Source organism: Hyaena hyaena, unplaced genomic scaffold (assembly GCF_003009895.1).
Source record: "Hyaena hyaena isolate Hyena2069 unplaced genomic scaffold, ASM300989v1 scaffold_1500, whole genome shotgun sequence".
Classification (NCBI taxonomy): Eukaryota; Metazoa; Chordata; class Mammalia; order Carnivora; family Hyaenidae; genus Hyaena; species Hyaena hyaena.
Genome location: NW_024082136.1, coordinates 117,123 through 142,556, shown reverse-complemented (window position 1 = coordinate 142,556; position 25,434 = coordinate 117,123). Strand labels below are relative to the sequence as shown.

General features: G+C 39.3%; 1 non-coding gene across 1 annotated transcript; it reads left to right on the top strand.

Annotated features, from left to right (window-relative positions):
• The first annotated feature begins 1,989 nt into the window (after positions 1–1,989).
• Positions 1,990–2,093, top strand: LOC120225752. The gene has a single exon (XR_005526887.1). It is a non-coding gene; the product is annotated as a U6 spliceosomal RNA (small nuclear RNA).
• Positions 2,094–25,434: the final 23,341 nt, after the last annotated feature.

Genomic DNA, 25,434 nt, shown 5'->3' with positions numbered 1-25,434 from the left:
GTCTGAACTAACTGGAATCTAAGAACTCAGTCTCACTGCTGATTAAGAATTATCTTAGACCGAGTAGATGGAGTCTTAGAGGCTTCCCAGTGGCTCACTGGAGAAGCTCAGGGCTTGGTATGTTAGGAACTTCAACATTATCATCAGAAATGTGATTTCTTTTCTGAGATAGAAGCACCTTGCTGGTACTTTCTGAGACTGGACACAAGTTCAAAATTCATGAGTGTCTCCTGTTTAGTGTTAAACCAAAGAAGGGCTAGAAAAGGTGGTGTGTAAATCAAATCTCTGCGTGCCAAATTCTACTCAAAATGCACAAAGGGGGTTCATTATTCAAAAACACATTGTAATAAATCCTTATGAAAAGCAAGTAAGGGATTTTTGAGATTGTCCCACTCCACCATCTTCTGGCTGTGGGACTTGGAATAAGACATTTCAACCCACTGAAATATATTAAGACTCCATATTATAGATGAAGAGACTCTTTCCTCTGCTTCTCCCAAAAGACTGAAGCAAACCTCAAATAAGTTAATGTAGGTGATATTGCTTTGCAAACTTAAAACAGTGAACCACTTCAATTTCATGAAGACATTTATTTTTATCCACCAAGTTGTTTTACAATGAGACTGTTCTCTACTCTGTGGAGTCACTTTTATAAGTTAAGACAAATTTGAATTTTGCCAACACTGTATAATTTCACCCAATTATTTCAGCCTTCTCTGTTTCTGAAATGGTACCAGTGAATTAAATTTAGAGCAAGAGCTCAATACCTAAACTCTATAAGTCAGTCCCCTCACCCTGAAAACACAAGGAAAATTACATCAGGAAAATTTGCTCCATGGAATGTTGGCACAATGGAATCGGCTAATGAGCAGGAAGGCATTTTTAAGTGAATACTATTATGCTGTGATTTATAGGGAAGCAATATTAATTTTATTTTTCTTCCTCTAGTTATAAATTTTAGTTGAACTTTGCATTTACATGGGGGACGCACATCTTGGCTAGAATCTACATGACTTAGACCCTCTTCCTATTCCCAACCACACATGCTCCAGCATGTATTAATTTGTAAAAGACCCTTGTGGCACATCCTCATGAAAAGAGAATAAAGGGCATCTGGGTGGCTCAGTCAGTTAAGCATCCAACTTTGATTCTGATCATGATCTCATGGTTTAGTTGGTGAGTTAGAACCCCACTTCAGCCTCTCTGCTCTCAGCACAGAGCCTGCTTTATTTCCTTTGTCTCCTTCTCTCTGGGACTCTCCCTTGAATGCGTGTGCATTGTATCTCAAAAAATAAACATTTTTAATAAAAAAAAGAAAACCAAATACAAAGCGAGGGATTGTCCCACCTTTACTATTTTCTGAGTATGGGAAAACAGACAAAAATCTCCCATGCTGCCATTCATCTATCAAGAGCTGTGCACTGATAAAACTCTACAGCTGACAGGATCTCTTTCTAAATAAAACCTGTATGTTTATGCTTTGAGGTTTCCAGGAAGTAAGGAACTCAAATAGTAATTATTCTTAATAGTGTTCTATTAAACTAGTTCCAGACTGTTTGGTCCCTGGCAGGAATTGCTTGATGAAAAGGATGAATCTAGGATAGTTCTAGGGGATCAACAGACTAATTGCTTTACAAGTGCTGTAATGCAGTTTCAGGAAGCAATGGAAACCAATGAGCCTTCAAAGGGAAAAGCAGGATTTTCTATACCCTCCCCTTTCCCTCTGATTAAGCTCTTGACCATAGGTAAGCTGGAGGCTCAGTGTTCACAACAAAACTATCCAAACCTCTATTTCATGTCTTAGAATCTTCCAGACAACAAATGTGCCCCCAAACAGCATGTCTGGTGCTTCTTCATGATGAATTTCAATGTTTAGTCTTTAGTCTCAGATATCTGCCTATGTGCAAATCTGTGTTTGATTTTAAAAGGAAGGAAGGAAGGAAGGAAGGAAGGAAGGAAGGAAGGAAGGAAGGAAGGAAGGAAAGTCTTGTGCTCACTTCAGCAGAACATACATTCAAATTGGAAAGATACAGAGACTAGCATGGCCCCTGAACAAGGGTGAAACACAAATTCGTGAAGTGTTCCATATTCATCCAAGAGATCTGTGCCTTTGGAGGTACTCCACTCTCTCAAAAAGTTGTTCTCAGGAAAGACCTAATAAACTCATTTCACCCTCAAAAAAAAAAAGTCTATAATCCAAAACCATAAACTGAAATGAAGGATGCGACACCAAATCAAGCCAAAGCCCACACCTATCATGGAGACAGGGGGCAGTGATTAACCACTCTGACATATTACATTGAAGATAATCACAACAATCCCTGATAATGAAAAAGCACAGTGTGCAGAGACCTTGAAGTCCATTCCTTTTCTCTTTTGTTCAGTCAACCTATGAACTGCCTCTTCTGTCTCAGACACTGGACTAGGTTCTGGGCAGTAGGGGTGGTAAACACGTTAGCAAGGTCAGTGCTTTCTGGAAGCTTAAAGTGTAGCTAGAACCAGTTGGGAAGGTGGGGGCAATATATAAATGAAATCACAAGAAAATACCAGTGGCAAGGGATGAGACAAAACCCAACAGGCTGATGAACTTTGTTCCCCCTCAAAAGCCTGTGAAACGGAGCCCAACACTGAGCATGGAGCTTGCTTGGGATCCTCATTCTCTCTCTCTCTCTCTCAAAATGAATAAATAAGCTTTACAAAAAAGGGGAGGCCAGTTATAGCCTCAATTTACAAGGTTTTTGGAAGTTTTAGAAAGATAATTAATGCAGCATAGAGTCCGGCATATAAGAGGCAGTGAATACATTTTACATGGCATTGTCATTAAGACACCTCCCAATAAATTCAGCTCTTAATAAAATAAGATTGACACTAAAACAAACTTTCATGAAAGCAGAAACTGTTTTGCTTATTGTTTTTAGAACCTTCTTTTGCCAATGGCTGTAAAGTAGTGAAAGGGAATCTATTTCTAATTACACTATTTCCTGTATATCATTTTCTTAAAAAAAAATTTCCTCAGGGGCTGAGGAAACCTGGATGGCTCAGTTGGTTAAGATTCAGACTCTTGGTTTCAGCTCAGGTCATGCTCTCACGGTTCATGAGATTGAGTCCCACATCAGGCTCTGGACAGACAGTATGGAGACTACATGGGATCCTCTCTCTGTGTCCCTCTGCCTTCTCTCTCTCTTTCACTTTCTCTCTTTCAAAATAAATTAAGTCAACTTAAAAAATTACCCCAAACTCATTCATAAGTATTGAAGAAATATTTAAGAAATATTAATTTGGGAGCACCTGGGTGGCTCAGTTGGTTAAGGTCTGACTTCGACTCAGGTCATGTTCGTGGGTTCGAGCCCCACGTTGGGCTCTGTGCTGACAGCTCAGAGCCTGGAGCCTGCTTCGGATTCTGTGCCTCCCTCTCACTCTATCCCTCCCCTGTTCGCTCTCTGTCTCAGAAATAAACATTAAAAAAAGAAATATTAATTTGTAGAAGAACTCCTGTATTGGCTTGCTTAGGATTGCTATGTATTCTGTCCAGCTTTGTTTACACAGAATGCACTGCTACAACATCCAGCATTTTGCTTGTTTTAACTGATACTGTCTCCCCCCCCCCATTCCCCAATTGCTAAATATATGGTTTCTCTTCCAATTGTGTGGTCAGTGTTTACCAGGAACCTGGTTACGGCAATTATTTCTGCATCTATCTGGATTCCTGACCTCAAGGAACATTCACCAGAGGAAAGAAGACAAGCCTCATGCATGTCTGCAACTATGATAGAATGTAGCCCTGTCCCTTCCACCTCATAGGGTTAAATAAATGCTTGACACAGGGATCGTTCTTTCTCTCCAGGGAGTGAACAGAGTGATGAGAAATTATGCCAGAGCTCAAAGGGCCTTTTAGATACCTTCACTATGCCCTTTTATTGATTGAAAGGGATATGAATTGTTTTTCTTCATTGAGCCCAGGGTCTAGAGAGTTCTCCTGTATTTTACAGTAATATTCCTGATTTGTGAATACAAATGTAGGTTTCTAGATGGTGACATGGCGGTAATTGCATAGAAACTTTAAATCAACAAGAATTTTTTTCTGGGCCATATGGAACGCGGACCTTGAATGGATTTCTCCATTTCTATGAGCATTAAACCAGGAGAGCACCTTCCATTTGTTCCTTTATTCTGCTGATTGCTTGTGTGTGTTGCTAAGAAGTTAGCAGATGAGCTGGCTGAGTGTTTCTTTTGGCTTTGCTTCTTTTGTTCTGTTTCTCCTGTTTATTGTTGTGTTTAATGCGATACCTACTAATGATATTGCAGGACACAAATCAGCTTTGATGGAAAACTCCTACAGAGCCATGTTTGCCTAAATACAGTCATTTACGTAAGATCCTTCCTCAGAAAGGAAGAGAATGAGGGAATGTGTGCTTGGTTAACCCCCAACCTCGGCATCTTTCTGCTTTAACAGTACAGTTAATAACAGCTGTGGGAGCAAGGTTGTGGTGGGCAGAGCAGTTCCCTTTGCAGCATCTTCAAAACCCACGTTATAATGATCCATTCTACCAGATCGCTAGGCCTTGAACCGGTGCACCTCCCTGAGCGCGCAGAGCCTTGCCACACACCGCATTCCTCAAGGACTGCCAATGGACTGCAGATTGCCTTTCTACCCTGTTAGCAGTTAGGGCAAAGCCAGCCTTTCTTCTCAGCTTACACACCCCATACCTCAAGACTCGTTTTTAATCAATTACATTTTACCTTAGGCTTTGAAATTTTGCAGCTAAACTACCCAGAAGAGTCAGAAGCTAAAGGGTTTACATCATGAATGTTAGTCAGAAATTGATGTTCTGTACAGATACTATCAACCCTATTAATATCTATTAGCATCATATAAATCTTAGTTAATGGGATGGCTAATCCGTATACTTTTGAAGTGTGTTCTAGTTAAGAGTGGTGCCCTGGCAGCATTTTCTCTGGTCATCAGAGCAATGTCAGCCATATAGAACTTTCCAGTCCAGTAGGACAAACTCTCTCCACCCCACACATAAACCATTCTACACAGAGCACGGCCACCACCATCTAAACTGGTTTGGATTAATGGTTTTTTCGTTAAGAGTCAATAAACTAGCTCCTAGGTCGACGCACACTTCTTACAGCAAAAGCTCAATGTTGCCATTCATCATTGCCACCAGAGAACCAGAAACTCCATTTGTTTTCTCTGCTGCTGACAAATGTAATTTATAGGCTTTAAAGACCTAATTATTTTCTGCAATGCAGGATTAAATCTGAACACTTCTTACCGGACGGGTAAAAGAGGTAGTGGATATCCTGGAAATCTGGGGCCTCCCAATACTATGCCTCAGATTCTCAGGTGAGAGGAATTAATGGGGCTAAAATTGCAAATTCAGGCCAATACAAAAGGAAGGCAAAAAATAATGTTCTTACACAACCAGCACCCTGGAACATTTACTGCTGGTGCTCATTACAGTCCCCTCATACCTTTGTGGGGCACCCGTCCCCTGAGGTCCGTGTTGCTTTGAATCTTGTCCAGCTCCTTTTCAGGAGGGCTGTTTGGCCTGCCATCGCAGAAAGCTGAAAATACCTGGAAGTTTACTTTCATACCCCTTCCCCAGGCATTCCTTAGCCACTAATTGGTCAGAAGAAATTAAAACCTATTCTCCCTTGCCTTGATGATTCAGAATGAACTCAGGTGTAATTCACACCCCAGAGTTCCTCAGCAGGGTGACTGAGCCTGCTTCTTTGCCTGAAATAGCTTCCTAATCAAGGAAGACCAATCAGGTCTCCTTTCCATTCTTTGTCTTTGATTCTACACTTTGACAGGTCACTCTGGAGAGCACTTCCTTAAGAAATCACGTGGCTGTCCATCATAGTCCAGGAACATGCTTCTGGGCCACCTTCCCTAAAACACTCACCAACTAGCCCCACTATGGACATAGTATTGAACAGGAATGTTGAAAGAAGCTCTTATTGTCCAAAAAGACAGTCAGTAATGTCAATAAGCACTCACAATCTAGTTTTTACCCTATTCAGAGTTTAAAATTGGGCATGGAGAAAGTTGGTTTGATATGTAAGAGCTTGCGGGAGAAGCAGACTTTTGGTCTCAGGTGAGTCTACCCCTCCTGCACCTGGGCTATTATTTAAGAAGTGGGCTGGCTAGCACAGCATTGCTCAAACACAATTCCAGGCACCACCTGATTCCTTAAAACAGCAAGTGCGAGCACATTCCCTGGACTTGAATATCTCCTGAACTTTCCTTACCTCCCACCAACCTAATTTTGATTTCTATATCATACAGCTTATGTCTTCTATGCACAAGTATATTTTGACTCTTTTCCACCAAAATTTTTTCACTTCATTCCAACCTCAATATCTTTGTTCATAGACTTTGTCTACATAGAACGCTCTCCCTTCTACCAGCCATTAATCCACCATAATTTAATTTTGATCATCAGCTCTTATCTTGAATTCTTCTAGCATATATATTTCTTCCTTTCCCATTGACAAAAACTCCATTGACAATTTCTTACACTCCAAGATTGTAAGCCTCTTGAAAGTAGAAAACACCCGTCTCTTTTTTTCTTTCCTTTACTAACATACTGATGTTAATACTAGTCATATATTAAAAGTAAGGTTACTTCTATAATATTATTTATAAATGTATTCTAAATGATATAAATACTTATATTTATATTTGTATAAACTAATTACACACATAGGCTAGAACAAAAGTTTGGCTTTTTTGGAGGTTTTTTCCCCCCCAGAATTATAATCTGAAGGTTATGGGAATTAAGTGTCTTCAAGATTTACAGTTTACAGTAGGACATAAAGAAGGGCTAGACAAACCCAGCAGATAACCACAATTCCACTGAATTATCTATTATTCCACTTATCCTGAACCTGATGCCTAAAATCTATCCTCTCTCATGCATAACTTGGGGATAATCATTGTGTTCTTTTGCTGATTCTCTGACAGGTACAGTGCTCCTGAGTTGGGTAACACACTGAGCATCTACATTAATAATGACTCCCTTATGTGTTCGTCATTCTTCTATAATATTAAAACCCCACATGACAAGACAACTAACCAGATGAACAGACTTCACTTTCTTTCACAGGCACAGCAGTCTTGTCATATAAGGATTTTCTCCCCCCAAATGTTGCCTACATTCCTGGTGTTATTTAATTGGGAAACAGTTTACTTCCATTTCCTTTGGATTCTCGATTAGTCTATTTCAGAAAACCATCTTAAGACTGAATTGTGCTAATTTAAGATGTCAGGCCACTGGGGAATTCATTAGAGACCAAGAAATGGACTCAAACAACATCAGACATTTTTTTTATTTCCTCCACCTCTTAAACTGCGGGAAATAAAAGTCTAGCTAAATCCCTTTGTAGGTCACTTGAACTTAAACTCCAAGGCCAGAGGAGGAACTTACCAGAAGCCTTAATAAGCAGGTAATATTAATCTATAAACAAACTGAAAGCAAGGAAATTGACCAAGTTCATCATTCCAATCCCTTTTACACTCAGTTCATTTTAAGAATACTGGTTTCTAATTTTAGTTGTGTGTTACTAAACCATGAAAAGTTTGTATCTTCTTTAGCTTGGATGACTTCACCATGTCTCTAATTTTCTTGTCTGGAAAGTAGAGGAAATCATATATGATTATTTCTTCCCTTTTTGGTTCTACTTAGAGAGACCAGTTTTTAGAACTTTCATTTTAAGCAATAAAATATTATCATAACTTTAAATATAATAACAATACATCAAGGAATTATGGTGTGCTCTGATAGTCTTGGATGACAGCTACTATTTAAATATGAATTTCCCCTCCTAGATTTTCTGTATCTTTATACTGTTGTGGTGAAATATATTTCTTGTGTAGGGGACTGGAGTACATGGCTGCTTTTTATATGTGAAGAGAAGCAATTAGGAATTTTATATTATTTTACAAAGACTGTACTTTGTCATTCTGAAAAATATATAGATATAGTGTGAGCACATTGCATCATTTTAAATGATGGCTAGTATCTCTCAGTAACTTGTTTTGGGGAAGACAAGCAATATTTTAAAATGTTAAATGCGCTCTTTGACAAAGTGAGCTGATGACCACAGTGACTCTAACACTGGCTATGACCACAAAGTAAGTTTCTTAGCCCCACACTAGTTATGGAGCTACAGGGAGGTTCAAGGGATGGCACTCCCAGCTTCAAAATTTAAAAAGAGCCAATATGTGGCACAATAACAGACACATAGGCCAATGGAATAGCATAGAGAACCCAGAACTGGGCCCACAAATGTATGGCCAACTAATCTCTGACAAAGCAGGAAAGAGTTTCCAATGAAAAAAGGACACTGTCTTTAACAGTTGGTGCTGGAGGACTAGATAGCACCATGCAGAAGAAGAAACAAGACCACCTTTTTACACCATACACAAAAATGAACTCAAAATGGATGAAAGACATAAATGTGAGATAGGAAACCATCAAAACCCTAGAGGAGAAAGCAGTCAACAATCTCCTTGACCTCAAGCAAAGCATTTCTTACTTGCCTCCAAAGGCAAGGGAATTAAAAGTAAAAATGAACTATTGGGACCCCATCAAGATAAAAAGCTTCTACACTGCAAAGGAAACAATCAACAAAACTAAAAGGAAATGGAAAAAGATACTTGCAAATGACAAATCGGATAAAGACCTAGTATCCAAAATCTATAAATAACTTACCAAACTCAACACCCAAAAAACCAAATAATCCAGTGAAGAAATGGGCAGAAGACATGAATAGACACTTTTCCAAAGAAGACATTCAGATGGACAACAGACACATGAAAAAATGCTCAACATCACTCAGTCATTGTGATGTGGCTACATATCAAAGCCACACTGAGATCAGAGTGGCTAAATGAGCAAACCAGGCAACTACAGGTGCTGGCGAGGATGTGGAGAAACAGGAACCCTCTTGTACTGTTGGCAGGAATGCAAACTGGTACAGCTGCTCTGAAAAATAGTGTGTAGGTTCCTCAAAAAATTAAAAATAGAGCTACCCTATGACCCAGCAATAGCACTACTAAGAATTTACCCAAAGGATACAGGAATGCTGATGCATAGGGGCACATGTACCACAAAATTTATAGCAGCACTTTCAACAATAGCCAAATTATGGAAAGAGCCTAAGTGTCTATCAACTGATGAATAGATAAAGAAGACATGGTTTATATATACAATGGAATACTACTTGGCAATGAGAAAGAATGAAATCATGCCATTTACAGCAACGTGGATGAAACTGGAAGCTATTATGCTGAGTGAAATAAGTCAGTCAGAGAAGGACAGATATCATATATTTTCACTCATATGTAGATCTTGAGAAACTGAACAGAAGACCATGGGGGAAGGGAAGGGGAAAAGTAAATACAAGCAGAGAAGAAGGGAGGCAAACCACAAGAGATTATTAAATACAGAGAAAAACTAAGATTGGATGGCGGGGGGGGAGAGGGAAAATGAGTGATGGGCACTGAGGAGGGCACTTGCTGGAATGAGCACTGGATGTTGTATGTAAGCCAATATGACAATAAATTATATTCATAAAAAATAAAAATAAAAAATAAATAAAATAAAAAAGAGCCAATATGTACTGAGCACCTGCTATACACCAGCTTTTATGATTTATTTTACTAGATTCCTGCCACAGCCCTATGAAACAATTATGGTGATTTTTTGTAAGAGGAAATTTTATGTAAGAGGAAATGAAGCCCCCATAGGTAATTACTTGTTTAAAGTGTCATTGCCAGCAAAGGTCTGTGTGAGAATCCAAACTAAGCTGTATTTCACTGCATATCTGGCTCCTCTAACTACTGGATGGCACAGCCTCTCATGAGAGCTGTGTTTCACCCACCCAAGAGTAAAGAAGTCAGATGCTCTACACGTGGGACTGTATTATACAAAACACGTGTCTACCCTTACATCTTAGTTTAGGGGATGTTACATTTTAGTAACAGAAAAGTATCTGGTACTTAGAAAGTCAGGGGGTGGGCACATGAGAAGTAAGAAAGACTCAGGGCATAAGGAGATGGCAAGAAAGAACAGTATGCAAGTATCTCTTGGCCAATTACTTATCTGGAATAAGAGAAGTCAGTTTGAGGTGTATATGAGACAAATTTTCCAGAACATACTGATCCACTAAGGGGAAGGAGAATCAGTGACTATTGGATGAGTTGCCTTATCAAGTTCAATAATTATATCTGAGGAACTTCTTAAGCATTCTCTTCTGATCATGTTCCTTTTACATCATCATTAGATGCAGATATGGCAAAGATAACCATTTTTTTTTAACAAGGCCTTAAAAGGTATTAAGGTCCATCAAAAAGGGTTATTTTTTGTTTTATCGTTTACCCTTTAGCCAGGGAAGGAAAACTGTCTAAAATGAGTGCTCCATTACATGAGCTCTGGATTTAAGTGGCACTGTATTTAGATTCACCTGAACAGTGTATGGATACTGCTACTTTGAGATCCAGAAGAGGTAGTTTGATAGTTTAAGAGCAGACATGCCTTGAGGTAATGTGGGTAGAGACCACAACAAAGTCTGACATAATTTTATTCCACTTCTAAATTTTACTGAACATGTTTGCAATAGGCTGAATAATGCTCCCCTCCCCGCCAAATGTCCACATCCTAATCTCTGGAACCTGCACGTGTTGCCTTACAGGGAAATAAATGCAATTTTCAGATGTAACTGATTTGAAGATCTGGAGATAGGAGACTATCCTGGCTTATGCAGGTGAGTCCAGCATTGAAGAGAAACACAGGAGAAATCAGATTCAGAGAAGGAGATGTGTTGGAAGCAGAGATTAAGGTGGTGCCTTTTGAGATCGCGGTAAGGCCCACAAGCCAAGGAATCCTTCTAGATGGCTGCTAAATGCAGAAAAGGGGAAGGATGTGGCTTTTCCTCTCAGACCCTCAAGAAGGAACCATCCTGCTGACAGTCTTCTCTGTAGGGTTCCTGGTGTAGGAAAGAAAGGCAGGACACCACCATTTTTAGAGTAAGAAATATTCTTCTCTGGATGGCAGAGTTATCCATCTCCTCCCTCACTGATCTTTTTTCCTCCACCATGATCTTATGTGAAGGTCCACCACCCACATGGACTCTTCTCCAGAAAGATTGCACATTTTTCTTTGGCAAACCATGCTCAAGATTTCTCTCCAAGGGTCAGCTTCCTACGTGCTTGAACACGTGGGTAGTGAAGGGACAGTAGAACCAACCAGCTCAGCTGTTGTGAAGTCAGTTCACAATCTGTTACCCTGAGCATTGCCCAAGGCCCATCTCCAGCTCTTTATGGGAGCGCACTGACACTTAGCATCTTACCAGGGGACTGTGAGTTGCCCCCGCTTTATTTTACTTCAATCTGACTTCTGCTTTCTGTCTTCCAATATTTACTCAAAATAAATGACCTGCTGCTGGCTGCCTTTCTTGATTTGCAGCATTATTACAGTGTCATTATTTTTACATGTACTTTCTTATTTTAATATCTTCCATCACTGTTTCACATTGAATACTCCTCAGTAGATCTTTAGCCCCATCCCCCAAGCCCTGTAAGAGAGGTAGCCCGATATGCTTTCCTTTGGTGGTGAAACCTTTCTGGCATCAGTTATCTGCTTGTTTGTCAAGAAACACTAAGTTTAAATCTATATTGTGGCCCCGTCTTCCCTGAACTCCACATCTATCCATCCAGTTTCTGCTCGGCAGCCCTACATGGGGTCCCCCAGAAGGACTTTGCTCATATCTCCCCTTTTTCATGTAACCTCCACTTCCTGACCACAAAGATGTGTGAGGAAGAAAAGATCATTAACAAAACTTGAAAATTATGTCTTATCCTTCCCCCACTCTCTTCTCTCTGAACGCTCAGTCACCAAAACACCGTGTGTTTTTTTTTTTTCTTTCCCATGTCTCTCTTCCCATATCGTTGCTTGGCTTTGACCACCCCCCCCCCATCCCTTTTGCCTGAAATATGTGCACTTGACTACTAAGACATCCTACCTCTATAATCCATATTCACCTTCTCAGTGTGAAGCTCTGACCATTCTCCAACTTACATCTTTAAATTTTCTCATCACTTGCTGGCTTTTGGTGAATAGATACTACTGAGTCAGATGAATAGACAAGACAATGTTGATTCTACCATATTCTTCATAATCTGTTCTCTACTTGGACGGTATTACATGTGACCTCTATATCCAGCAAACTAGAACTTTTTATTAAAATATACAACTGTCCCTTCCCACACTCATACCTGCAATGTTCTCTGTATGAGAATTTCCTATACATCTTCCCATGTTCCACCTGGAACAGCCCAAATCTTCTTTCAAAGCCCCTTAAAACTCCTTATCTTTAATTTTATATTTTTTAATCTTTTCAGGCTGAAGCCATTTGTCCTTTCTTTTAATTTCCAGAGCCTCCTATACTTCTTGTATAGTTCTGATCTTATTCTTCCTCATATTATCTGCGTATATAACCTATGAAATAAATTTCTTTAGGAGAGGGGCCGTTCTTTCACACTTCAGTACATTGCACATTTTTAAGAGTTCAATAAATTTAGACTGAATTAATTAGAATCAACAGTGCTTTTTAGGGTTCTTGAATGTACAATTTGGAATACTAGCTAATATGTGCTTTCTTTTCACAGGTCATGAACATATGGGAGTTAACACATTACTTAATACATGCAGCAACAAGAAAATTAGGATGACAAATTAAAAATAGATTCACATAGTTCAAATACGTAGTGAAGAGAATCAATTAGTCCAGAAGTGAAGTTGTGTCTTTTTCCTCTGCAAATTGTTCTCTGTACAATTATGTTAGAGCAGCATTTGAATTTGTAAGCTGGAGGTTCTAAATAACTTGACCAGACAACCAACATATCCTCTAAGTCCTTGAAAGTACAAGTTAACAAAATATGGTTGTTTTAGATTATTCTATTCTTGGTACTCATATATATATGGTGCATGTGTGTGTGTGTGTGTGTGTGTGTGTGTGTGTCTACCTAAAATAAAATTTAAAAAAGAGACTGGAGGGCTCTAGTTTAATCATCCCAAAATTAGCCCCAAAACTTCATCACCATCAACAGCATTTACACATTTTCCTAATAAGCATGGGGCTAATTGTTTACAGGCATTAGCTTTTTAATTCTTAACACAGTCTGACTTTATAGATGAGGAAACAAGGACTGATAGAAATTTGAAGATTACCCAAGATATCAGAGCTAATAAGCTATAAAGCCTGGATTCAAAGACATGCTTTTTTCTGTTTGCAGAGGACATAATCTACATAACCATGCTTAATCCACTAGAATTTCCCTCTTTCTTTGATATCTCCTTGTAATTTAGAGACTGCCCAGCTGGTTGTAAACCTGTGACTGTATGAGAAAATGTAAACACACCATTAAAATTTCTGTTGATTGATTTGGAGATTCAATGAATCAAACAGACACAGATCTACATGTTCTATCTATGTGATATGAAAATGTATCTAGATTTTCCTTCTCTTCTCTCATCATTAGACCTGTTTTGAAAAGCTAATGAAAGAAACCATATACAGTGCAATCTCTGTTAGATTTTTGCTTTTGCTTCTCTTCTTCAAAAGGAGACCCAGGGGGGCTCTTGAAACATCTACACCTGCAGCTCGAAGAAAGCATCTCAGACTGGATGAGTTCCTTGGAGAGATTATGCTCACCCATCTGTTTTCATAAAATTTTAACACCAGACAGCAAATTCATATATTGTTTTAACTTAATTTTTATTCAATCTGTTGTCAGAAACCTGACTTCTGCAATCTGGTGGCAGGTGTGTAGTAACAAACACACAATGTGGCGTCCCCATGCTTCCCCAAGGAACTGTTCAGGAACATGCACTCTCCACGCGGCAGTAATTGACTCTGGCTAGATTCAGGCATTGATTCCTGGAGCTTCCCTTCTATTCTGCAGGAGCCTAGAGATGGAATACTTCCTTCTTAGGCACTACAGTCCTCATTACTCAATGCAGGCCAAGCGTTTTTGCCTCCCCTTGGCTTCTAAAATCTAGAGCCCAGGCAGATATGTCCTCACACCTCCACTTCACTGCCCCCAGCCAACAACACAAACCATGTTTGCTCTAGTCCTTACAGTTAATGTTCCTGTGGTGCCAACGGCCTCTGACATTATTTTAATAGCTTTTCTCATTGGGTAGGAAGGGGTATTTTTACTGTTTTTACTTTATGCAGTTTGATTTTTCAGGAAAGTTCCCTCAACATCCAAATCTTATGTTGTTTTCCTTTCAGTCACCTACAACACTGTGGCTGTGGGTGATTTTGTCCTCTTTGTTTTTTTTTACATATGGATCAAGAATAGTAGGGTAGCTATAACTTCCAAAACCCTCAATAAAGAGCTAACCTTCATGAATAGCTAAATAATCAGCTTTTTATCTGAAAGTGTTGCATCACCTTCCAAGCAACTCCTCATCAGGTAAAGTGGGGGATAAAGTTTGATGAGACTCTTGTATGTGGTTGGGTTGGAGCTCTCACCAAAACTAATGAACTCTTGCAATTAATAGCAACTATCCATTACCATTATTATTCATTTTAAGAAGGGTGTAGCAATGGGATTGGTCCACATATAAGACCAGTATCAACATATAAGTAGAAGTTACATGATGCCAGTTGTCAAGGTTAGAGAAACAGTTCTCAAGGCTGGGGAGCCTTTAAAAATGTGCCCAGACTCAGACGCCACCAGCACCAACACTTCTGAATAAGCAGGAAATGATAAGGAAACAAAGCAACTCATTGTTCTCATGCAATGGTTCTCAAACTTTGCCTCAGAATGACCAGATGTGTTTGGTAAAACCAAATTTATTGGTTGCCAAGTCCAACCCCTAGAGTTTATGACTCAGCAGTTCTGGAGTGGAACACAATAATTTTTCCTAGCAAGTTCCCTGGAGGTGCCCAACTTCCTTATCAGGGCCCACAGTATCCTTGGGGTCCTCCAGCTCAGCTGCACACTGGAATCGCCTGGGGAAACATTTATAAAACACACAGTCTGCTCCCACTCCAGGACAATTGAATCACAATCCCCATGACTGGATCTGACCATTTAGTGTTAAGAGTTTCTTGGGTGATTCTAAAATGTACCAAGGTTTGACAAGCACTACATAGAATCATACAAGTTCCACTTACTGTTGGTCTTGTTCTGCCCTTGTTCCTTGCATTTCCAGGACCAGGCCATGCCACTTTCCTCAGTCTTGGATCTTAGCATGTCAGGTACCAGCTCTAATCAATTTCTCAACTTCTAAGATCTAGGCAAGAAATTTAGGGGAATATTATTGTGTTCCCTGCAGAGGGCAGTGTAAAAAAAAACTAGCAACCCCTCTTAGAAGTGTCTTCTTTATCTGTCCTCACATCTCTCTCTTCCTCTCCTCTTTCCCCTGGAGAGATTATCTTTTTTGGAGATCAATGCTGGCTTTCTCAGAGGTAAAGCAAAACACTGAAGTCGCTGCTGTGTGACACAGAGGAAGGTACCCATCCCCAAAGTGCATTCATAGCCTTCCAGCCACAAAGGGTGTCAGCTAATTACTCTATACTGGAGAGGTACCTGGAGTCAGAAATTCAGCTGAATTAATTGGCAACTCCATTATTTCCGCTGAAAATAATGGCTTGTTGTGGCACTGCCACTCAGCTGGAGAGAGCATACCACAACAGAGTCATTAACTCTTCCCGGCAATAACTGGTGCTCCTTCCCCTCTGCATCTACTCACTGCTTCTCACCTGCCCACTTAGTGGGTCTGGGATGGAGGTAAGCAGCATTGGTGATAAAGCTTGAGCGATTCTCCTTATATATTTTCAAGTGAGATGAGAAATGCCCTGAGCTCAGGCGGTGGATGGTCAACCAAATAAGCAAAATAAATCATGTTGTCCGAAAGACAGAAGAGATGCTTTGTTTTCTTCAATAGCCTAGGAGCTAGAGATTAGAGGACTACAGAACTTCTGGGGAAAGATGGTTTTAGACACTTCCTAGTTCTCTGGCTGATGATGAAGGATCATTTAGGTTGAGCTACATATTCCCTGAATTCATTTTGGGCACCTACACAACTTGAATTTTTCTGACTCTGAATGTGTTAGCCTCTGAAATCTTGACAAAGTTCTCTTATTTGCTTTAGAGAGAAATTGGAGAGGAGGGGGAAATGCAGTAAATATCATTAGAAGATTTTCTCATGGTGTTTTTTTAAATAACCAGTTTGTAATTTTGTCTAAACCTGAGTTTTTCAAACTCATAACCCTGGACATTTTGGACTGTGTACTTCTTTATTGTGGGGCTTTACCCTGTGCATTGTTGATGCTGAGCAACATCCCTATTCCTTACCCACTAGATCAAGTAGCAGATAATGCCTGCCTACCCCCCACACCCCTCACTGGCCCCTACCAGTCTGGAACACCAAAAATGTCCCCTGGATAGGAGGAAGGTGAGAAGTGGGTAATTGCCACTGTTGTGAACCACTGGTCTGAAACACCACATATTCCTCTAGAAAAGTTTATTGTGGTTTTGGAAATGCTGGGACTTGTAAGAAATTCTATACTTTAAAGGTGGTTTGGGGTATATTTGCTTATTTAATCCATACAAGTGATATTCAAGGTTGATAAGATAATAGATGATTCCAGGGACACTTAGGTGGCTCAGCGTCTGACTTCGGTTCTGGTAGTGATCTCATGGTTTGTGAGTTCAAGCTCTGCACTGGGCTCTGTGCTAACAGCTCAGAGCCTGAATCTTGCTTCAAATTCTGTGTCTCCCTCTCTCTCTGACCCTCCCCTGCTCGCACTCTGTCTCTCTCTTTTAAAAATAAATAAACTTAAATTTTTTTTGAAAAGAACAGATGATTCTAAAAGTCATACCTCAAATTCATGGCAGAGCTGGAGTAAGCACTCAGGTCTCTAGATTTGTAACACTGCACACTTTTACTGCCATCATTATAAGTAGGGCACAAAACCACCACCACAATGTCAAAAATGTCAAATTTATATCAGGAATTGTGACTCTTCAGACCTTCCTGCTGCAATAATGTCACAAATGATACAACTGATCCCATTCCTATGGGCTTTCATACGCACTAGAATCTATAGTGGGTAGTGTATTTCTCTGGTCATGGATGCTCTTGTGTCCTGGAAAGCAATGGAAAAAAAAACATACACTGAAGGGAAGTCATGATATGTTCTTTGGTCTTTACTAGCCGGTCTCTGTCAACTTTCAAGTGCTTTCCTAAGATAGTATTAGTATAGTCTCAAGAGTCAAAACGTAGTCATATATCTAACCTCTCTGAGCCTTAGTTTCCACATCACATGGGTACCTTTAAAACTTAAATGTGATTGAGACACTTGTCCAAAACTCTGCTTTCATCTAGTTGTTCACTCTGGGTTTGCCAGCAACAAGTCTCAAGTTTATAAAAGTTAAGTGAGTTGCTACGGTCATAAAAGCAGTCAGGGAATTTGCTGACCTCCTGCACAGTCTACATAAAACCGGTTCCTCTCTGCTCAGTCTCTTCCTATGCTCTCACTTTAGTGAAGTAATATAGAACATAAGTCCCTGGGCCTATTTTTCCTAGAGAAAACAGTGCTAGTGAATGGAATAAACCCATAAAACGGGCTACTTACTGTATTCAGTAAGTAAGTATTGGGCATCGCCTTTTGGCAAGGCATTGTAAAATGCTACCTCTCTTGAGTTCTCTTATTTATTTATTTTTTAGTTTATTTATTTATTTTCCCAGAGCAGGGTCCAACACGGGGATTGAACTCATGAACTGTGAGATCGCGACCTGAGCTGAAATCAGGAGTCAGCTGGTTAACTGACTGAACCACCCAGGCACTCCTCTTGACAAGTTCTCTTATATAATCTACTTCTAGACACCATTCAAAATTCAAAAATGTACCTGGGGCAGGGGGAGTCTGGTATACACGTGCTTAAGATCTGAAGCTTCTTAGAAAAAACCTCTTTATATTCTTGTACTTGAACTGTTATCCTATTACTTGTACAAGCCTTATTTTATTAACTGCTCATCCATATGTGAACACACATCTAACCATAGCGCTCAGTTTAATGTTTTCAAATAGTCCATTGAGTGCTTTAGCCCATTTACAGAGGCTGATCTACCAAAAGAGGTGAACTTTCTTTTAACTTCAAAGATGTAGCTTTTGTCTTCATTATTATGATAGGTTACTTCTCCAAATGAAAGAGAGTAGGTGATGGTGTTGACGAGTAAGTGGTTTTGTTTTTTAAAATAAAGACCTAGGATTGTGTAAAAGAATTGTTTATTCTCATTGGATATGGCTTGTCTAGATATAAAAAATGTACAGTGCTTTCACTTTCCAGAGGTTCTAAGGAGGTCTCCTATTACTCACCTTGTATTGATTCAGAGAGTTGTATAATGACAGGATAGGTCATTAGAGAAGTGGCCTTAATTTATGAAGAGATAGGGATCAATGGGTCAACTGTTAGCCCTGAGTCTGACTCCCATGCCCCAGCTACTTGGTACCATTATGTTGATTCAGCCGCACCAACAGACCTAAGCAGGTTTTTCTGTCATTTTTGATCAAAGCTGTCTGTTCCAGAATTTCATTTATTATTTGTCCTGCGAGTCTTCCCCTTATCTCTCATCCTGAGTGGGAAATATCCGTCAACCAGCCACTAAAAATTACATCAGTTTAAAAATGAATTTCAAACTTCAAAAGAATCTGTTGAACTTTTATTTTAAAAGCCACAGTTCTCTGAAAAGAGGCATGGCAGGGGTAAATTTTTTTTCTTTTTGAAGAGGTTTTTGTTTTGTTTTGTTGTTGTTATAACCCAAGTGAAAATATAGGCCCCCATCTCTGAGGACTTCACCAAATATAATTTCATTCCTTGGCATTAGCTAAAAACTAGAAATGAAGAAAATTCATATTTACCTTCTTCCTTTGGTTAATAGACCAACAGGATTTTCACTCTGAAAAATGCCAAACTGTTCTAATCCCTCACCACATATTTTAATATACAAATCTTTTATTTATTTGCTTGTTTTTCTTTCCTTTCTTCAGCTGGACAACTGCAAGCTTTGAGTTTTGTACTTACCCACTTAGCCCCAAATCTTTTTATTTCTTTTTTTTTCCCCCCTCTTTAAGAACTTCACTAGTGCTTTTTACCATTTTTAGTTGGAAAAACGAACAAAGCTTTTGTAGACTGTGTCAGCCTCGTGTTAAGCTTTAATTTACGGAGTGACTTTGAGATCTGAAACAAGGTAATTGGCAGACTAGTGAACACTGTGGGGAATGTTTTACATGAATAAAAAGAAGGGAAAGTTAATTAACAAATATTTGTTTAACAACTGCTGTGTTCAGAACCCCGTGTTCAGAAGCTCAATGGGCAGAGGTGGTGCAAAGGAAAGAGAAGTGCTGAGAGGCTTACTACTAAGTGGGGGCCTGCAAACCAAAAGGGACACGGAGAAATAATTTACAAAGTCACACAGCCATAGTCCTGAGTTACATAAGCAAGGAGAACAAAAGAAACAAACTCTAAGGGAAGGATGAGTGATCAGCTTTATTCCCACACACCTGTGCTCAGAACATGGCTTCATCAGCTGATAGCCACATGGACTTGGGAAATTCACCTACACTCTGAAAATGTCATTTTCCCATTAGTAATGTGGCCTTCATATCCTTTATGAAACAGGATCAAAGATAACACCTGTCAAGTACCATGCACAGTACCTGGCACACACACACAGGAAAAGTGAACATAGTACCCTGTGTGGTGGTGGCCGTGGTGGGTGTCATGTCTGTCACTAGTTTTGGTGCCGGTACTACCAACACCACCCCTGCTTTCATTATTACAATTACGATTTTCTTTTTATTTTAATGTTTATTTACCTTTGAGAGAAAGTGAGCATGAGCAGGGGAGGGGCAGAGAGAGAGGTGGACAGAAGATCTGAAGTGGTCTCTGTGTTGACAGCAGTGAGTCCGATGTGGGGTCTGAACTCTCGAACTGTGAGATCATGACCTGAGCCACAGTCAGATGCTCACTCGACTGAGCTCACTCAGGTGCCCCTACTACACTTACAATTCTTTTTAATTTTTTTCATGTTTTATTTATTTCTGAGAGAGAGAGAGACAGCATGAACAAGAGAGGGTGAGGGAGAGAGGGAGACACAGAACCTGAAACGGGCACCAGGCTCTGAGCTAGTTGTCAGCACAGAGCCCGACGCGGGACTCGAACCCACAAACTATAAGATCATGACCTGAGCCAAAGTCGGACACTCAACCAACTGAGCCACCCAGGCACCCCTACAATTACAATTTTAATTGCTTTATACTTCCAATCATTACCCAGCCATTTGGAAGGAACTATCATACTCTACTTTTGGTGAAGGAATATGAAATTGCACATATGTGTTATAAACTCCACCTAAGACCCAATCTGAAGATTTAAGTTGACAGTGTTGCATTTTGGAATTCTAGAAAACCTTCTTAGGAAAGCAGTCCAGCATTGTAAGAAAAAGAGGAAAAAAGAAAGCCAGCACACAAAAAGTCAAACTAACCTCACCTCAGGTGAATGCTAGGGTATCAGCAATAGTAGCTCATACAGAGCAGCAAAATAGTTACCGTTTCTGAATCCTTGGAATGTGACACGGTCTGTGTTAAGTACTTTACAGAAACTACCTTACGTACCTCACAGCAATCTTATAAGCCAGAAATTATAGTTTTGTCCATTTACTAATAAGAAACTGCAATTGAGAAAGCCTACTCCACCAAGGTCATATAGTGGGCAACAGAGCCAGTATTTTAAAATCAGTATCCATCAACAAAATATTTAACTGCTATTCCAGTGCCCCCATGACTAATCTCCAATATTTCTTAAATGAACAAGAATTATGCTTTTATGTGAATTACTTCTGAAGAGGGCCATTTCTATTCTTCTCCCTCTATTGATTTCATCTTGTTTTACATTCACGACGTGACTTGTTCTGGACCTCATCCTCAAATCCTAAAGTTGCCTTCATCTCACAAGAATCAGAGAGACCTAAAGCAGACGACTGCTTCGTTGTCATTCTGAAGAACCTAGTCATTGGATGGCTCACTAGCAGAGAGAGTTACGCACACAACACCTCAGATGGTTTTGATGGCCCCAGCCTACTGCTGAATGCTTGATTTTGCAATAGCAACAACCAGCACCAAATCACCCAAATGGTGTTCTATCCCTGACGTATAGTAAAAAGGGTGATTTCACTGGGCTCTTTACAACCTGGAGAGTTGTTTGGTTTGTCTTTACAAGAAGAGAAATACTTTTTAAACTGTTTATCCCTTTCCTGCCTGCTATGCATCTGTCAACATTATTTTTCTTGAGTTTACAGGATACCTTACTCACCATGACAGTATCCAGTACTACATAGGTTCTGACAAAGGAAACCACAAACAGTGAAAGATGCAAGACATTGGGTACAATCTTTGTCATGGACAGAATACAAGTGCAGAAGAAGGAGTGTGGTTCTATTTTAGGTAACAATGTATTTACTATACATATAGTACTTTACATACTATATATATATAGTATGTAAAGTACTATATGTATAGTATGTAAAGTACTTTAGATAACAATGTACTTGCTTTATATATAAATTATTTATATACATTATATATATACGTATGTATATATGTGTGTGTGTATATTTCTTTTCCTTTAATTGGACTCTGTTGATTTAAAAATATCCTTAGTGAAGAGAGAACTCTTCCCCCATGAAAAGAAACAAAACAAAACAAAACACGATTCCATTGACATGAACCTGAGAATGCCCTAAGTCAGGTAGTTTCAACAAAGGAAAATAGGCAAAAGTGGTGAGAGGTTACAGGGGTGTCCAGGATGGTTGACTCTCACTATCTGATGCTTTGGGCTTGTGTTCCATAGTAGAAGCAAGAAATAGTATGTCATATTTTAGAAGATTCCCCCTAGACATTAGCACTGTTTTTATTCAGGGATAAATTTTAATGGAAGACTGCAGGAATCGGACATACATGAGACCACCACAAGCTCACATCCCGCAGGAGAACTTTGAGTTTCTGTACTTGCTGTGGGCAATTTGAATGTGGAGTCAGTAGGGAAGAAAAGTTTTCCTAAGTACCAATTATGCCTTTGGGGCCAATTACAGGAATAATAACAGTAGCATTGACCTGTGTATTTTGTTTCCGTGTTCACCATGCATCTACATGCCCATATGTCCATCAATTTCTGTAGTCCTCTTCTTAACGAACTTTCCTCTCCATTCTTGCTTGGCCCCATTATTTGATGTATGATGGTATAACAATGGTTGACTGTACAATATAGCCCACAGATTACAGAACATTAAGACAGGATCATTGTAATGGCCAGACGAACACTCCCCACAGATCCCCAACCACAGGGAGTGTAATTGACCAAGGTCCTCAGCCACTGTGCTCTGAAATCCAAATTGCATTAGTGCAGAGGCCATGCCTCTCATGAACTACTCTGAGCCAATGACTGAACATTACAGCAATACTAAAACAGGCTCTTTCCTAGGAGGCATGCAGAACTTTGGCTCAGGACTCCTCAGTGGCCCTCCTGAACTTTCACTGGACTTCATAGCAGCTGAGGATGCTCCCACTCAACCTTGCTTGCCCCTCTCCTTCACTGAGGTGGGCAATGGGCATCAGACCTTCATTTCCTGACACCCCTCCCTACCTCTCCTAGGTCCCTCATTTTCTTTTACAGAGGTTTCCTGGGAAACCCTTTGAATATTTAATCCGTAAATATTTTTCTATGCATAGAAGCATTGCATATTTAATCCCATTCTGTCCTCTGTTCTCCAAACTAACACAATCAGCAGAAAATAGGAAACATAAACATCATGCAGAGATTCTGGGTTTTGAATAGGATACAATAACCATGAATTTCTGTAATAAAATTTCTTGATCAGTAAGTAAAAGAGTAGCATTAGGAATGGTATATTAAGTGAGGAAGGAACTGTCTTTCCTTACATTTCCTTAAAGAACTAGAAGTTGGAAAGAAAGCACTTGTGGGTCGTCAAAATGGCAGCTTTTACAGATGACTGCTGGCCTCTTTAACCTCTTTTCTCTAGGTTTGGACCACGGTCAGTGGTATAGAGGGTCCCACATTGCTGATGTCAGTAGAACAAGCTGAATGTATGTGCTCAGCAAGAGCAGCATGGGAGTTTTCAGGGACCATTTGCCAGCCGCAGACTTGGTGTCATTCTTGCTGTCTAGCCAGTGTCCTTGGCCTTCCAGCATTCTCAGACTGTGTGAGCCTTCATGATTCCTGCTTGGATTCCAGCTTCTATCATTACTTTCTCTTGTTTGCAAGTAAGAACGCTGATTGTATCAGTCCAGCTTTTTTAGAGGAAACAGAGGATGAAATCAATAGGATAATTGGGGGTGATATTAAGAAACACTGTTGACAAAGCTATAGGCAGTGATAAGAGAAAAGTACAAGGGACAGTGAAGTGCTCTGCAGCTAGCAAGAGCAGCGAGTCAATATCCCTGCTCTTTGGAGGAAGTAGAAAAGATGACCAGAACTCAGAAAGAGGGCTGTAGCCACAGGAGACAGCTCCGTTGAGGAAAAGAATCTCTCCTGGAGGAACACAGCCACTGCAACTCACAGCTCAACTGTGAGGGAGTTGGGGCAATACAAAGTGACACTCTTTCCCCTCACCTTTTACTCTCCTTCTGGAATCTTCCATTGGTTCAACTCAACTAGAAGCTGGGAGTCAGGAGGGACTGTTGATACTATTCCTAAAGATCAGCATCTCATGGCAGACAGGAGGGTGGAAAATGGTGGACAATAGGCATGAAGGAGGAGATGATATCTGGTATGCTGTCAGAGAAGGACAAATTCTACTACTTTTTGTCTAGCTTAATTTGAAAAGTTTACATGTTCTTAACACATCTACAAGCAGAATCCTCTGACAGCACTGGCCTGATTCATTGATTATGAAATCAGCTTTAATTTTTTTAAATAATGTAGAATTTATACCAGAGAATTCAAAAGGATTAGTGAGGTTATCACTTTACCCTCAATTTGAAAAATATTTTCACCAGATACAGAACTCTGTATTGACTGTTTTTGCAGCATATTAAAGATGTCATTGTCTTGTCTCTTGGTCTGCGTTGTTTCTGAGGACAAGTCAGCTCTCCTTCCTATCACCGTTCTTCTGTATGTAATATATCTTTTTTTCCCCTGGTTGCTTCTAATATATTCAATTTATCTTTGGTTTTCAGCATCTATAGAAATATATATAATTAAATACATATTGAAATATATGTATTGAAATTATATGTACACATGTATATATAATTTCAATTTTAAAGTCGAATTTTAAAGTTTGATTTTAAAGTTGTTTTTGGAAGAAACACATATCCAGACCAAGTTACTTTTTTATGCCAGAAGTGGAATATCCACTTGCAGTTTATTTTGTATGAATACAAATTTTTCCCAAGAGTTTTAGGAATTGTTCCAACATTGCTTTTGAATAAACCATTCTTCTAAATCTAGAAATTCCTTTTATCATATAAATAAAAAATGTATTTATTTGAATCTCTTTCTAATCTCTGAACTTTGCTATTGGTACAATAGGTGACTATATTCTTTTAATTACTGCCTGTATAATGTATTTTTAATATCTGGTACTGGATATCAATACTCCTCTTTTACTAATTTAAGTATGTATGTATTATATATTTCTTTACAAATGTATTTCTATATAGTACATTTTTGTTGTTATGAATTATATATTCTGTTACATTATATAACAAGGTATTGATTGTGATCAGAAAGCTGTGGAATTTTGGGGTGACACTAAATTATCGTTCCATTTTTAATGTCTTTAATTGTATCACTTGTTTTCCATATATAATCATATCATCTGCAAGAAATGATAGCTTTTAATTCCTTCTTTCCATTTTTAATACCTCTTATTTCTTTATAAAATGTAACCTATGGAATGGGAAGAAATACTTGCAAACAATATACATGATAAAGAGTTAATAGCCAAAAAATATAAGGAATTCTTGCAACTCAGTAAAAAAACTAAATAAAAGTAAGTAAAGTAAGTGAACAGACTTTCTCTAAAGAAGACATACAGATGGGCAACAGATAAATGAAAAGTGCTTAACATCACTAATCATCAGGGAAATTCAAATCAAAACCACAATGAACTATCTCCACCAAGTAGGATGGCTATTATCAAAGTAACAAAAGATAACAAATGTTGGCATGCCTGTGGAAAAAGAGAAACCTTGTACATTACTGGTAGGAATGTATATCAGATCAGCCACTGTGGAAAACAGTATATGGAGGTTCCTCACAAAATTAAAAATACAGCTACCATAAGATCCAGCCATCTCACTTCTCAGTATATATCCAAA